Source organism: Carassius auratus, unplaced genomic scaffold, assembly GCF_003368295.1.
Source record: "Carassius auratus strain Wakin unplaced genomic scaffold, ASM336829v1 scaf_tig00005214, whole genome shotgun sequence".
Lineage (NCBI taxonomy): Eukaryota > Metazoa > Chordata > Actinopteri > Cypriniformes > Cyprinidae > Carassius > Carassius auratus.
The window spans coordinates 98,677-116,206 of record NW_020523638.1 but is presented as its reverse complement, the minus strand read 5'-3'; the positions used below and the strand labels follow the sequence as shown (position 1 = coordinate 116,206).

General features: G+C 37.9%; 1 long non-coding RNA gene across 1 annotated transcript; it reads right to left on the bottom strand.

Moving 5' to 3' along the window:
- Nucleotides 1–11,855: 11,855 nt before the first annotated feature.
- Nucleotides 11,856–16,942, bottom strand: LOC113070679 (uncharacterized). The gene is made up of 2 exons (XR_003279978.1): nucleotides 16,871–16,942; nucleotides 11,856–12,618 (listed from the first exon to the last, which is right to left on the bottom strand). It is a non-coding gene; the product is annotated as an uncharacterized LOC113070679 (long non-coding RNA).
- Nucleotides 16,943–17,530: the final 588 nt, after the last annotated feature.

Here is a 17,530-nt window from a genome sequence, read left to right as displayed (position 1 = left end):
TTGAGCTTGGAATTTTATGATTGTGTATTCTAGTTTTGACCTCTGACCTTTGTTGTGATCATTTGGCTGGCTCCATGAATAATAATACACTCGTACTGACTATCCAGTGAGATTTCTTGGATAACATTCTTCATAGTGTATTGATTGGTTATTTCTATAAGTAAATTTGCCTCCAGAAATCACTGTGACTGGAACACGATGAACAAGATATCAGTGCAAACTCAAATGTATAGTTTGGTTTTGAATGTTAGATGCCAGTTTTTAAAATATATATATATATTTTTAATCGCCAATTATAAATTTTTTATGTGTTTGTAATAGTTTCAGAAACTAAACTATAGAAAATTGTATCCAATATCAGAATTATCTTTTTAATGTGAACCAGCAGAGTTAAATATTTGAATTTTAGGCCCACTAACTTTGGTTGAGTTGCCTTAAAGTGGCTGAATTGATTGTTTTCACAGATCTCTTGATGTCCAGGTTCATCTCAAGTACATTTCTTCCTCTTTTAGTGTTTTCCATTCTCTATAGACTCTATTGCTTTTTGTCTTTCCCCCTCCTTCTGCTTTTCTCTGTGTGTACGCTGTGGTGCCAGGTGTTGGCTGTAAGAGGAAAGGGTCATTTTCAGTTCAGCCATTGCTGACCTCTGTGTGACTGCTTCACGTAAACCTCTGGGAAGCTGTGATGAGGGAAAAGAGGCATGAGGGACCTGTTGAAGCACCACACCAGAGAAAGGGCTATTGTTACTGAGATTGTGATTGAATTATGATGGGCTGGAAACGTAAGGGTGAAATGGGTACGTTAGCACTGCACTCTGGTTACCTTTTTTTTTTATGTCTGCATTTTTCTTTTCTGTATCAAATTTATATCGTCATTAACCATAAAGATGCCAATCTTGCTGATCACTAGTAATACTGATTACTCAAAGCCACAAAGGTAATGCACAAGACTGACTCATGCATTTAACACTGGAAAACAAACTCATGGTTATAGCTTTTACAATAAATGCTTCAGTGGAAAACAACGTCTTGGAAATTCTGTGTTAAAAGACATATTCTGAATGCTAAACCTTATAAATATATGTGGTGTCATATAGTGGCTTATGGGAATGTTCTGTTGATTTCTACCATAAATTGTATAAGTCATAGTTTTATTTGCAAAAAGCATTATGCATTTTTATAGTAAATTACAAATAAATCAATGTACAGTAATAATTCAGTTACCTTATTAACCTGTTTTTTACTGTAGCATTTTACAGTCTTGTTTCTGTAACATTTTAACAGTATGTTGTTTCGAAAACCATTTTTTTTAATACCCTTTTCAAGGTATAAATTAAATTGACACTAAAATGTGTTTTATCACCTAAAACCACTCCGTACTCTAAACCTAGCACCACTCAACAATATAAAAACTAAATAGAAAGGCAACTGCACAGTCATTCATTTTAATTGCAGTATACTATATATTACATTAGCCATGTTGATTTGGTAGTACTTGAGGTGTTAAATTATGTTTTTTTAAATGTTTTTATTCATTGCACATCCCCCTTCATTCCGGCAAGTCTGAAATCCAAATCCAGTTGCAAAGTAAACACACTCTCTCTCTCTCTCTCTCTCTCTCTCTCTCTGTGTGTGTGTGTGTGTGTGGGGGGGCATGTGTGTTTTGCAGGCTATGTTCGGCATTAGTTTCAGTGTTAATAGAGTTGTGTAGGGCCTAAACCCCAAATAAAAGAAAAGCACTGCCCTTAATCTGAGCAACCTGTCAACTTTCTGATCCATCCTTCTGGTTTCCATGGATACTCCATCTCCCCGTCCAATCCCCAGTGTGTGTGGCTGGCGTGACCAATGGGATTAGGGGGAAAGGGGGCCAGTCAGCACGCTGGGTGCTGTGTTAAAGCCGGGGAGGCAGCAAATGTTTTTGTTTGGATTTGTGGAGAGGGTCGCCACACTCGCCGGTGGGATGTTGTGTCTGGCACAAGGCTTGTTGTTTGACCCATGCATGCAAAGGAACACACACACACACACACACACACTTGCATTTGTGGTTTACTGGGAGTCTCCATAGGTGTAATGGTATACTGTACAAACTATTTTCTTTCGTGCTACACCAATCCTACACTTAAACCTACCCCTTACAGAAAACTACTGACAATTTTAGAACACCGTTTGGTATGTATTTTTTTTTTTTAATGCTTTTTTTTTAAGGGGACACAGGAAGTGTCCTCATATAAACCATATATACCAGTGCACACATTTTTCTTCTTTTTTTTCAGTCAGAAATTGATAATCAATTTCACAAACAATTATTATTGAAATCACATTCTGAAATCTTGAAGTAGAAAACCTGAAATAGTAAAAATTTTTACTTTATTTCAGGTGAGGAAGTAACTATAATAACCCATGTTTAGAGTTATATTATTAAAATTGATAACGTTTTTAGTAATATTTTGAATTAGGTTTTATATTTATATTTTCTGGTTTAATTTTAATTTTATAGTTTTTATTTAATTTTAATGTTTTAGTAGTGTTATTTGTTTTTGTTTTTATTTTTTTGTTTTATGTTTTTTTAATATGTTCGAATATATTTTTTAGTTTTAGTTATTTTAATAGACTTAATAGAAATGTTTCCTTGGCAACTACAGTAGCTTAAATTATCAGCTCAAATGTTTTTATTAACTTTTGTTTGTTATTAACTACAGTGACATTTATATAAATTCTATAAAGTGAAGTGTGACGTGACATGTTGCCAAGTATGTTGTCCCATACTCAGAATCTGTGCTCTGCATTTAACCCATCCAAGTGCACACACACACAGTAGTGAACACACACACACACACCGTGAACACACACCCGGAGCAGTGGGCAGCCATGTGCTGCGGGGCCCAGGGAGCAGTTGGGGGTTCGATGCCTTGCTCAAGGGCACCTCAGTCACCTCATCTCAAGGGCCACGAATTGATCCAACCATGTGGCCTAGATAAACTAATTCACTTTGATTTAAAATGTGTAAAAATATATGCTAATAAGAAAAAGACTACATATTTTTTTACAAATGCTAACAACTTACGTATGTACCTTTGCGTCCCTCAATCACATGCAGCTGTATATAATGGACTTATTCTAAGGGCACCTGACAGTAATTATGAGCAGTTTGCTAGATTAAGGGGGGACATATGTTACCCACTGACACATCTTCCCTCACTTTCTCCCTGTACTCTAGACACAAAGTCAGTGTTTTATTTGTGCAGATGCCCAAATCGTTATGCTGTTGTTGAGGCAAGCACAAGGGGTCAGTAGAGAGCAGCGGGCTGAATATATAGGGCTTTTGCACCTCATGTGCCCTCGATGAACCCAGCACCCAGATGCAGACAGTAGGCTCTGTTCCAACACATGCTTCTCTGCTGTCCTCACATAACAGGGCCAAACACATACCTTCCCTCTCTCTTCTTCTCTCTCAAACATTATTTCTTGCTTTCCCCACTTAACTTTATCTATTTTCAAAAAGTTGGCTGGAGGTGCTTTTTTAATTCAAAGTTTCCGTACAACACTTTGGGTTGTTTCTTGAAATTTGTGTTTTTTAGTTCGATTAAGGTGATTTTATTTTATTTTTATTTTTTTATCGTAATAATGTTTTATCCTTTATAGCACCTTTCTGAAACTGATTCAGTTTATAAAGTTAGATAAACAAATGGACAAATAAGCAAACATTGCTAAACTTAAGTTCAAAGATTTTTTTAATTATTATTTTGTAGAACTGTAAACATTCTAACAAACATTTAATGTTTACGCATTAATAATTAGCATTTTGCTCAAGCTATATGAACTAGCTTAAAATATACATGTCATATGCGTTGGGATATAGATATGCCTTCAGTAAGGTAACAAGGTTGACCGTTTCATTACAGGCCTTGTTTCAATTGTAAGCTTGTGAAACTACTGAGTGCCACAAAGAGAGAATGTAATTCTGATATTTCTCTATATATCCACTTATCCGTCATAAGTGATTTACAAACACAGTAAGTGGATTTTGTAGAAATATGAGTATTTTGCAGTAAAATTGCAACAAAACATTATATAAAGTGATTAAAAGAGGAGATTTTGCTTAAAGGAAGGATGATGTCAGTAAGAATGATTTATTTGTATTTTTATTTAATTACGGTAAATATAGAGAGAAATTAAAAGTACCTCTAATAATGTATTTTCAACCAAAACTTGAAATTAAATTAAATTTAATTAATTAAAATGTACATATTTACCAAGACAGCAAGAGTGGCAAAAAAGGCCATCCATATGACCAAAATATTAATACAAATTAAATAACAATGTATATTGTTACTGAATTTTTATTAGAAATATGTCTGAAATATTAACACCTCTTGGAATTCAAAACTCAGTTTTAAGTGCTTGCAATATGATTTGTAATGGTTCTAGAAGTGGTTTTAAACTTGAGAAATACAAAACAGAAGCATCCTCACTAGTGACCTCAGACCCCATTGTGTGTTTCCTTTCAGAATATAGGAAGAGCTAGTTCACTGTTTGTTGCAAACAATGTTACTTTTTTTTTATGCTTGATGCATCTTCTGCTTGTCGTGTTTGACTGGGGGTCAGGCTGCCGGAGTGCTCCCCGGTCATCCAGAAATGGGTCAGACTGTTCTCCTGTCACTTCCTGTAGCATCAGCGCGTTCAGTGAGGGAGAAGGGAATGTCACTAGCATGAGTCACTGATTTTTGTGACAGACCCACACACTCGCATTTCCTCTCTGTGTTACGTAGCCTGCCGTGTGATTATCTAATTAACCCTTAGTCGATCTATCTGAAACAGAAGCCCGATATGAAATTAAACAAAACAGATTTTCATGCTTCATGCTGCCCCACATTGTATAAGTTGAATATTCTGCTTACATAAAATGCTAAATAAATTTGACAATTGTGTTGTTTATTGTGCTGTTCACATCCATATTTAGTGATCTGGACTGAAAATGCAGCAAATGCACATGAACATATATTTTACATATATGCACAAACATATATATATATATATATAAGACTGCTATGTCTTTCAAAAAAGCTCAAGTAATTGCATGTAATATAAGTTTAAACTATAATACATTTTATACAATTTAATAGAAATAATATGCAGTCTGTAAACATTACATTCAGTTCACACCTAAGTATATTCTTTTAAATTATATTATTTCCATAAGAGATACTCTTTTTTTTTCCCACAAAGGGCTGATTTGTAAATGAATAGTTCTTTTTTTAAATCTTGAATTCATTTTTAAGACCAGTCTGAATCATTTAATTAATCTTATTGAATAACAACGTAAAACATGATCTGTTAATTTTTCTAATGATTCCAGTTCAGAAGAATCACAAATCCTATGGACATCTAATTAATGTCCATTTTTTTTTTAACCTTTTTTTGTATCCTGCTTTGCCAATTTGATGTAATTGCATGGAAAAGAGTGACTAGCATGGTCTTCTGAATAAAGAAAGTCATACAGGTTGTAAAGACATGAAACCAATGATGACAAAATGTTAATTTCTGGATGAACTCTCACTTTAAGTATGTTTTTTTTGCAGCAAAAGACCAATTTATGGTTGAAAAAAGCAAGTCCAAGACACAGGCCAAGACTGTGGTCAGTGCACTCTCTCCAGACTTCGCTTGTTTGCATGCTGTGGGTTTTAATGCTATTATAGTCCTGTGAGTCAGTTCTCTCTCAGAGTCACAGCAGAGTGCCAGTTTGGTCTGGTCACCATAGTAAAATCTCCATATAGGCAGCAGAGACACGAACCCAGCCATATTCCTCCTTCACTTCAGACACTTTCCACTGTAAAAGACAAATAGAGAAAAGAAAGAGCAGGAAAAAAATAAGAAGACGAAAGCTTGGTTTAGGCTGACTGGAAAATGTCAATGTGTTAGAAATTTCCCAGCACGTAAAGCAAACTAAACAGGGCAATTACGCTGGGATTGTTTCCAGATGATTCTATCTCTTCCTGCTGAAAAAAGGGGAAACAATCTTTTCATAAACTGTGTTGGGTGTTTCTCTGTACTCTTGTGCAGGAAGGTCAGCATACATGAGCGTGAAAAAGGTGTTGCTTAGCTCCTCAGTGGTAACTGTTGTATTTTTATACATTCATTTATTCATGCAATTTGAGGTTTTGTGCTGAGCTGTGATCTATTTCAGGCCAGATTTATTTTAGCATGATGATGCTGAGAAGTCTGGACCAGGTTTAGAGGTCAGCCAAAGCACCACCCAGCCATCCACCGACCAGACAATAGTACTGTTTAGTTACTGTAGAGTGCACCGAATACACTGAGAACTATTATATGAATTTTGAATCGGTCCTGTGTTTGGTTGCATAGGAAATGTCAGTGTGTTTGAAGAAGTCTAAAACAAAAATTGCAAGATTGTGCACATGTTGTGACATGTTCTCCTGTGGTGATCATTGAGGAAATATAAATTCAAATTGGGTTCGAAATATTTTTTTCCTGAAGATCTTGGGAAGGTTCTAGAAGAACTATGTGATTGCTGAAGTGTCTGGGGAGCATTTTTTTGCTAGAGTTTGATATGCTAACCATATTTGTTAGGAATAGAAATAACGGGGTGATGAGCAGTGTCATTTTTGTATTATTTATGTACTGTTATAGTTTTTATTAATATTTGTATTATAATTTTTTGTATTTTTCCCATTTTTATTATTTAATTTTAATGTATTTTTATTTAAAGTTTTTTTATTATGCACACACACACACACACACACACACACATACATATATGCACACACACACACACACACACACATTTCAACCTTTCCAATTTTTATTTAGGTTATTTGTAAAACAAGTAAAAGACAAGAAATTCTCTGTAAAATCATATTTTTATATAATATTTATTTTAATTTCAATTGACACAAATGGTTTTAATATATTTACTCATTTATCAGACACTTTTATCCAGAGCGACAGCAGAAACAATCAATTTTAGTATTAAAGCAACTACTATCATAAAACTAAAAGCTGAAACTGTATAAATACTAAACACATTTTAAAAATACAATTATTAAAAATGACAAATGCATACAACAAAATTAACATTTAAATGAAAAACTAAAAATATTAAAGAACAAAAGGTAAAAGAGTATGACACATAGGTATAAAAGCCTACAATACATATTTCTAAAATAAATAAAAAATAAACACAGTTGGGGTTCCCTTATCTATCTATGATATATCTATATCTAATTGTTTTAGTTAACAATAATAACCCTAGTGATGAGGAGAATCAGTACAGGAAATGTTGGGAGCCAGGTTCAAACATGTTTTGCTTGAGTGAGCACCGTTTTCCAAAGCCGATATGAGTGATGTTTGCTTGCTAGGGCATTGTGGGTGGTTGCAAGGGTTTTGCTGTGTGATTACTAAGGTGCCTGAAATGATTTTAAGCACATGGAATATGTATATCCGGGGGTTTGATAGTGTTTGCACAACTCCATTTATCCATATTCACAACGATCCAGGCCAGATCTGCGTGTGATGTGGAGCTGAAGTGGAACAGGGAGTGCATTGGTAGGACAGTTTTTGGGAAACTGGTGCATTTGTGTTTTCTTGGAGCAATCCTGAAGCACGTCATGCGGCTTCTTGTCTACAGGTGAAACTCAGCCGTGCTGGTATTCAATAAAATAGCACTATTGTTTGTCTAATATTGCTAATACGGTAATTTCTACTGTTTAATTAATCTGTGATGAATATTGTCAGTTGAATGAAAAGTGTAAAAAACATCTTGTTATTATGATATACAAAGTAGATGGTGGACTTACCTTAACCTTTTAGTCTTTGAACGTGTCCTGCTGTCTTTTTAACACTGTGCAAATGACTCCTGCTGTTTTTAACTGAGGTTCTTGTACCGCAGTTTGCATTCATTGATCAGTGAGTTGTGTCCATTGGAAACCCACCGACAGCAATGAATGTTTATTGCAGTCATTAGTGGGCTAATACACCCATACAGCTCTTTCCAGATCCGTTTCTAGATTGCTTCGCTTACGTAGCTTTTTTTGGCGACCCTCAGGGTACAGTCAACGGTCGATGGTTTGTTTCAGAAGCTCAAAACTCACCGACAGCGTTGAATGTTCACCAAGGGACCAGCAAATCTTGTAGGACAATGGGCCTTTTAGTGAAGACCTACTGTAGAAGAACCAGGTGCGATTTGGTATAATTCTGATGGTATAGAGCAAGTTTTACTTGAAGTTGGAAAGGAATTAAAGTCAACATGAAATAGTGAAAGAAAATTAACAAGATATTCAACAACAACAACAAAATTGTTGGATTGCAATGATTGTGAAACTAAAAAAATAACTTTTAAAGACTCCATGACTTTTAATCATGTCTATTTGCTTGGAGGTTGAATGACGATGACTCGTCCTGCACTACACAGATTTTTGACCAATCAGATGCTCTTTAGAATGTGAATGCCCCGCCCTCAATACCACCAGCAAATGACTAGGAAGTGAAATATTTAATGTCTAACCCAAACTTCCTTTTTAAAACTGGAAATATGTCTAAACACACGACTAAAAAGGGCATTAACCAAACAATTTAATGGATTCTTCAAGAAAAGCTGAAGACTAGAATAAGAAAAACACATCACAACATGAGACAAAATACAATTGTGAGGTTAAAATCCAATAAACCTCAGTGATTCCTGCCTGTTACTGTTCTTTAATCTCTCTCTCTCTCTCTCTCTCTCTCTCTCTCTCTCTCTCTCTCTCTCTCTCTTTACCCTGATCTGAACCCCAGTCTGTGTTTCCTGTGTGAGAGCTCTTTGAGCCAGGCATGCATTATTAATGCACGCTCCCATTCGACTGCTCCTTCAAACTACACAACCAATCCCAGCGACTTTTAAACACACTATATGCTGTCTTTTTTTCTCCACCCCCGAGCCCCCCCCACTCACTTCTCTGGCACAGAAATCAAGAGGGCTGAGTATGTTGGGGGATTTAAAAAATCCCTGATTAGAATATCATTCGAGGTATGACAATGAAAAAAGAACGTAAGTTTGCGCAGTTCTTTCGGATGCAGTTTCGTATGGATGGCCATTCGCCATCATTTTATGGCACAAAGGAAGAAAGAAAGAACTCTTTTAAAGGAAGGAAATATTTAAGGCTGCAGAACTAATCAAATAGTCAAGGTTATGATTACGGCTGTAATTAAGCGTTTTTAGACTTCTAGCAGCCACAGGCATGTCTGTTGGGGTCTGTGGTGATACTGCTGGAGCCTATTATTGTTGGATCTCAAACATATTTTTGTAAAAAATCCAATATTGTATATTTAATTGTGCATTGCCTTAATTTTACATTTGGATTCCCTCCATTTTTACCTTTGCCTTCATAACACTCATTTAAAGTTACTCTTCAAAAAAACTAATAATTTAATTACACGTTAAATATACTTTTTCAAAATAAATATACTGTTTCAAATTAATTTTTAGCAATTCACTTTTAGCAAATGCAATGATTAATTTTTTCCATTTTTCGGTGGTTTATTGTTGATTTATTCAGACAAAATACTTTAGACATTTATTGTTATCAGCTATAACATGAAAATAATTACTGGCTTTTCAGTATTGACCAGAATTCTAACATTGGGGAAAAGAAGTGTGCTTAATTCTATTGACTGTGCCCTTGTAGTGTACTTCAGATCTTTAAAGTGTGCACGTACAGATAATATTAATGAAACGAAAAGCCACTTGAGTGTACTTGGAAGAAAGCATGCTTTCATGACTATATTTATTAACACGCAAGTAAACTTTTAAAAAGTGCACTTTGTATTAACGTTTTGGGAGTAATTGTGAAATTACAGATAAATATGTACCTAAGTCCTGCTTAAGTGGTTTAACAAAAACATGCATTTTTATTTATCTTTAATTAACATGCATTTAAGTGTCCAAATCAATACGTTTAGTTGCTCTTAAGTATACTGTTTCCAAAAGTGCTCTTTTCATATGTTAAATTCTACTTCTTTTCACAAGGGTACCAAAAATGCAATACTAAATTAAAGTTAAGAAGCTAAAGTTAATTCATTGTCCCTCTAATGCTAAACTAACTTCCAAGTATATGAGTCTACTGTCACCATCACAGAAACGTAAACCTGCAGTTTTGTTGAATATAATGTGATGGGAGTGTTTCTTGCATTCTGTGTATAATTCTATTCTATACTAATTCAGAAAACGGCTAATTAACACAAATACAAAATTTATGACTGATTACATTATGACAGAAATCATAAATGTGAATTTTCCCCTTGATAATCATGCGATGCTATCTATATTAATGAATACCATTCAGATACTGACTTCAGCTGGATCTTTACTGAAACTGAGAGCTCTAGCGTTGGGTTATTGCACCTGGTTTCTGCTACGTGGAACGGTTTAACGGCTGGTGGCCTGCATGTGTGTGTTTGTGGGCAGGTGAAACCCCCAGCTTTAGTGAACCCCAAAGCAGACTATGTTATCACCTTTCACACACCTGCTCACAGCAACAATGGACGACTAGCAGACGCTGTGTGTAAAGCCTGCCTCAAGAGCAAGCGAAAGCTTCATAATCTCTCTATCCTCTATTAAAAATGCAAAAACATTAGCACGCGATCCTGATTTCCCTCATTTATCTGAAGCACGCTTGCTTACAGCGTCAGTTTGAAGTGCACTCACTGCACATTTGGCACTATCGCTCTGTACCAAAAAACAGATCCAGGCCATGAGACATCTGGTTTGTAAAGCGGCGAATGGGAACGGGAACTTCCCCTTATGATAGTGCGTCCAGCGAGTCTTTCAGGCCGCACTTCCTGCCTCCCACTGCTAGCTGTGTGTGAGGAGGGGAAAACAGACCTCAGGCACCCTCTTCTACTTTTACAAGAGTCTAGGAGTGCTGAAAATGACCAATTTCACACCACTGCAGCATTCATTTGAGCATATATGCCCAGAGACTGCTTTAGTTGCAGCTAAAAATGTCTCCTTTTTGAGGCTTTGAACTAGGAATGCACTGATACAGAGATTTTACTTTTAGAGATGATACTTATTGCTGAAAACATATTTTAAAACATTTATTTTATAGCCAGTGTGACTGTAAATGTAAATGTTGTAAATGTAAATGTTTTAAGTGCAATTATGATATTTTTTAATTTAAATGTATTCATATATAATTAAATTACTGCATATAATTGAATATATATTATATATATATATATATATAATATAATATAATATAATATAATATAATATATATATATATAAAATTTATGATATGAATAAATATTATATTCGTAAATATATAGAGATATGTTAAAATAATGTATTATTGATTTAAATGTAATTCATTTAAAGGACCATTAATTTTACAAGGTATTTCCTTAAAGTTCACTGTTCACTATAATATTTGAAAATGTGGAACTGGAATTGTGGAACTACTTAAAAAAAAGTGTATCTCTATAAAGTATCATAATATACAATAGAAGATTTGTATAACTGTGTAGTACATTTGAAATTTGGCATACAAGTGTGTAAAGATTAAATTAGTAAAAAAAAAAAAACATAATGCATAGATATTTTTCTGTTTCTAAAATCCACACAAAATTGACCTAATCAGAGAAAGGACAATAATTTGCTTTTGCTTCTCTTTTGTAAGTCGATTTGGATAATAGCTTCTGTTAAATCCATTAATGTACATTTTAGACTTCTTTACTACCTCAGAATATTATTTAACTTATGGAGTCATTGCTTTCTCTCTTTCATTGGTCTGTCTCGTTTTTCTTGTGCCAAAAGAAACTGCAAAAAATAATCTTTCCTGCCATTGGTCAGACAAACCAACAGACCTGCCTCAAACTTATAAGTGTCTCTGCATATACAATGAAGAGTTTGTTGAAAAATAAAATCACTCATACGTCATTCCAAACCTGTGGTCACATAAGTTTTACGGAACAGTGTGACGTGACTGTTCTGCTAAACATTTAGAACAAATGAAGTTAAACCAACATGAATTATAATAGAATCGTCATTTTGGGTGAAGCATCCCTTTACACTGAAATAGATCAAACATAAAAAAGACACACTTCAGCGTTAGGTGTCTCAGAGTGAATTAAATGATGAAATATAACAGGACGCTCTCTTAAAGCAGCATTTAAATCGACACAACTAACCCTGCTGTGTAAAGACCACAGGAAAGAATCAGGAGCATTTGATCTGTCTCTTATCACTTCAGCCATCCATCTATTCATCCTCATCTCTCACTCGTCTCTCTCTTTCTTTAGGAGTTCAAAGACGGTCTCTCCTTTCTTTTAACCCGCCACTCACCCACCTCCCCGTATCTCTCCTCTTTTTCATAGCCCGCTGGTCTAGCCCTCATTAGAATGGTGAGGACTTGAGCTGCTGAATATGTATGCCGCTCAGGAGAGGAAAGGAGGGATTGTGGATTAAGGGAATGAAAGAGTAGGCTGCCGGGTCTCTGATGTTGGCCGTGACATTTCCATGATGGCGGCTGTCTGCTCCCGTCACGTCGGAGCTCATTGTTCGGGGTCAGAGCCGAAAGACTTTCACTTCTCCATCAGCGTGATTCTCCGTCACTCACGAGGCATTCTGCGGGAGAGAGAGAGAGAGAGAGAGAGAGACAGTCACTGATAGACACTGACCTATTTACTGCAAGTGTCTAAAAAACAGACACCTCTGAAATGAGGAATGCACCAAACAAGACTGTATTGATATTCCACAAACATTCAGGATTTTTCTGAACCTCTAAGTGTATGTATAAGAAATGTAAGATAAAAAAAAATCTAACATTCTGGTGGAAAATTCTACATTGATTGAACATTCGAAATGAAAGGCGTGATCATAATATAAAAATGTGAGTCATCATCTTATAGCTTTTGCATGCTGAATTGGCCTTCTTTCTTGCGAACTGAATGGTAATTGGTCTTGTAATCATACCGAAAACCTAAGAGTACGTGGCATAAATTTTCTTCCAGGAAATGCAAATTCCCTTTGACGCATAGCTGTTATTTGAAGTTTAATAAAGCGTAAATCACCTTGAAGAGGTGATACACCACTAAATTAGTGTTTGCCTAAAGATGTGTGTAACCAAATAAAAGCTTAACACACACATACACACAAACACACATACTTGATTTGGACGTTTAATCCGGGTTTAATCTGTTCCGTAGACGCCACGCTGCCACAGTGTTTGCTTCAAACTGAAGCTAATCTCCACTGCTCACATCCCATTGCTTTTTATCGCCACACACACGCGCGTCTCACTAATGCGGCTGTGGAAAAGAGTAACATTGATACGCTCAAGCTGTGGGGCAATAACGATTACTAAATGTTGATGTATCCCTTTGTCCATGTGAGTGACTGTGTCTACTCTGTCCGTATTCACATCACTGTTAATGTTAGTTATGATCACCCGGCTAGTGGCAGGTTATCAAATAATGTCAATCAAACATGGAAAAACAAGCACATACTATCAGGATTTATTGCGACAACACTTGCATTCCTGTGAAAGGCCTCGGGGTCACCCGTCTTAAGAGGTTTGCATACATTACCATCCAATACACTCGATAAATGCTGCACATCTGCGACACTTTGCTCGACTTTGCTAATGAGGCACTCGTAAAGTACTTAACTTAAGCGTTTCTCTGCATTTCGAGAACGATGCTGAAACCCTGACGATGACTGCGGCTTGATCTTAAAGAAATCAGGAGGCTTCTCCGTTCACATCTCAGACTAAAGCTCAGTGGATTAGAGTGAGTGAGCGGGTTGACAGGCCCTCGGAAAGCATTAACCACAGCGCTGGCATTGCCACAGCTCCGGCTCTCTTCCCTTTGTGCGGGTTAAGAGCATTATCATACACGTTCCTCTTCTCATGCTGCGGTCTTCAATCCCAGCTCCGCTGTTTAATCTTTCTCTCACTCCCGTCTCCGCTTGTCTCACATGCACACACACACACACACACACTCAACCACACACCTTTCATTCCTTAAGTGAGTGTTAGGGGCTTTGGTAATGCGTTACGGAGAAACTTCAGACCCGGCTGTCCTTATCTATTGCTGAGGCTGCAATCTTCCACAGCTCAGTCCCTTCCTGTGTCTTTCTCCACATTACTAAATGGATTTGATCGACACAAACAAACACTGTAAACAAACTAGGTGCAATTTCTGACAGCTTTTATTGATTTTAGAAGCAGTGGTGGAGTGAATGGGATAGGTGCACGTTGCAGGCCGAATTCAAACCTTAATTTCCCATATGAGAGCGACTGTTCTGACAAAAATGGGCAATTCGGACCATTCCGTTTGCACGTTCCAGGAAAGCTGTAGTGGCACTGACAAAGAATTTGAACGATACCCGGTTAAAAATGGCTTTTCTTTATCACCGAAGATGCATTACACACTTAACCCTGTTAAAATTATAGTTGTGTCGTCTGTGAGGTGTTTTAAAGAAGGGTTTTAAAACAAAGTTTTTGCCTTTAACGTCAACTTTTGTGTTCCACAGAAGAAGCAAAGTCATACAGGTTTGCAACCCTATCTGTCTTGATGTGATAAAATTTGTGTTTAGATTTTTCATACCATGTGATGGCTAACCCACTTTGGCTGAAATAAATTTTTCCCCACATGATCACAAGATCACTCGCTCCAATATTCAGCAGCAACTTCACGTTGCATTGAATAAAAGTCATTCTTATCTTCTGAAAGGAAGCCTAACCACTATTCCTGCTTAACTTCAGACAGGGCGAAAAGGTAGTTCTTTATGACTTCACACGCTCATGTAGGCTCAGGCTGTGAAAAGACCATAAACTACTGAAGGATTGTACAACTTACACCTCAAACGGCCACTGAAACAGTGCGTAGATGATGGTGAACTCCTAATTTCGCCTTCACAGTGTTACAACAACGCAGCGCTTAAAAGACTGATGCAATCTCTGCAACATTTACAACGTGTCGTTTCTCTAAACACGTGCTTTTCTCAGTTTGACCTGTCGGGAGACAACAGAGGAACACCGAACAGATGTGCAAAGCAACCGTTAGGCTAAAGAGGGGCGCCGTAATCTGCAGGTCCGGCTAAATCACAATAGGCTGACCTATTCTCTCCTGTCTGGTGTGTAATCAGAGCAGGGGTTTGGGGGCTGAACAGGATTCCTGCCGATGGATTAGGCCGCCGTATTAGATTGAGAAGCAGGGAATTAAATGGATGATGGGAGATGGCATTTATGTGTGTGTGTGTAGGCCTACATGTTACTCAGACAGGTTTTACAGCATGTTGCTTGTGGTCTTCCGTGTGAGCCCTTGGTCGGAGGGTCTGATTAGGGCACTCTTCCTCTCCGCCTTGCAGTCGCATCAAAGACTTCCATATCCTGTCCCACACTCTCCCGCCCCTGACGCCCCATCCCCCCAGACTCAGAACTGTCTGATAATCTTGCACACAGAGGGCATGTGCGAGCTTTGTATTGGCTGGCTGGAGACTGTGAATCTTTGTTTTTTCCAAGCGTAGGACTCGTCTCTTCTTAATTCAAAGGCAGAATGGGGGAATGTGAAGTGGTGATATGATCTTTGACGGGATTTTTTGTGGCAGATCAGTCAAATACTCTTGAGTGAAGGTGGGGGGAAAGGTTGTGCGAGTGTGTTTGTGTTCCTGCCTCTATTGGTACGATTGAACAAGACTCTACATGTTGGGTAATTCAAAGCATCTGCCATAAACACTGTCTGTATCCTGAGCAGGACATTCTTGGACATAAACACACTTTATTGCATCAGACTTGTTCCTCAGAAGATTAGAATCACGCCGGTGCTGCTGGTTTGTTTGAATATCCTGGAATAAATATTTTCAACCATTGGCTCGTTTAACTATTTAGTGATGTTTTGAAGTCTCAATAATGTGCCTTCTTGCCTCTGTAGATTAAGACCTTTGGACATAAGCTTTGCGTAAAGAGAAAAAAAAATAAGTAGACCGCGTTTGCTGTCACTCAATACATTACAACCCTTGTGACCCCCACCCACACACATACACACACTCACATGCACAAAGAAAAGAAAAACACAGACTCCTTGTCATAATTACAGACCCTTTCCCTCCCTCTTGTTTTAGCAGTTAAAGTGAACTCACTGCACTCTTTTTTTTTCTTGTATAAATCTGCCCGATCTTAAACCCCAGCACAAACCAAAACGGTGAGAATCCAGCTTTATGGCGCATCAAAACTCTTTGCTCCTATTCGTATTTCGAGAGCAAGAGTCTGGCAACCTCTAACCCTCAGGGGCCCCATCGCTCACCCCATCTTTCTCGCTCTCCCAGCAACCGGCTGACCCCGTACAGCTCAGGGCCTAGATGAAGCTTGACCTAGTCTGTCTGGAGGGGGTCTGCCGCTTTTGTCTGTCTGTCTGCCTTTAACCCCCACCACCACACATCTCCTCACTTCTGAGCGCTCTTGGCCACATCGTACCATCCCGCATGAACCAGATGGAGAAACTCTCCAACTAGGACAAGGCCACGAAACCTGCCGCTCAAGTCATTGACAACTCTATCTCGTGTCTTTCCCACTGGTATGAGTAGCGATGATAGTGGAACTAATAGGGATCATCACGGTTAGTCTCTCAGACGGCTGTCTGGTCACGGTCTGGCCCGGGAGCTTTGCGTGTGAAAAGCGTAAGCCCTCATTCAGAACTCAGATAACAGAAAAGCAAACAAGCACATAACGGCGGAATGCACTTTATGAACTCTGGCAGAGTGAAAGCACAAGGCACGCCGCGGCGTCACACTTGAAGCGACTGTTGAGCCACAACAAAAGGACAGAAATGAGGAAAAATAAGGGGTAAGGAATTGAAAGTAAGATTAAAATACTTACCCATCACTGTAAGGTCATCAGAGCCCATTTGCTGTTTTGAGACCAGTGATTTTGGCAAAATGCAATCAAAAAATGTTTTTTTTTTCTATCAAAAAGTAGCCTCCGAAATCTTGAGTCCTTCTTGAGTGCAATATGAGTTAACTTCCAGAATAATCAGACTTTTTTTCCATACATTCTTTCCTCTCTAATTTTCTCTCCCTCTCTCTCTCTCTCTCTCTCTCTCTCACTCGTTCGCCCCCTTCATTTGCTCCCGAACCCACACGTAAGCACACGCTGTCGTTTACAAAGCAAACTGTAGGTACACAGAGTCCTCAGCCGGTCCCACACACAGTCACAGCCTTGTCTCAGGCTGCTGGAATGGCTATATATGACTCAGTTGATGGACAGAGGCACATTCTGTCAGGTGACAGAAAGAAGCTCCTCCTATTGGCTGGCTGAAGCCAGGCCCCGGGGCTAGACTACTGTGATTGGCTGTCTTTGAGGTTGCTGAAAAGAGAAACTCTCAGTATTCCAGACTACTGTTCTGGCCGGGGCAGGGCAGGACTGCTGCACTCTGTCAGTCCTAACACTAATCATTGTGAGGGAGAGAGAGTAGGAGAGAGAGAAATGGAGAGGGGGGGGGGGGGGACGATTTAGCTGCTGCGGACAAGAATAGTCAGA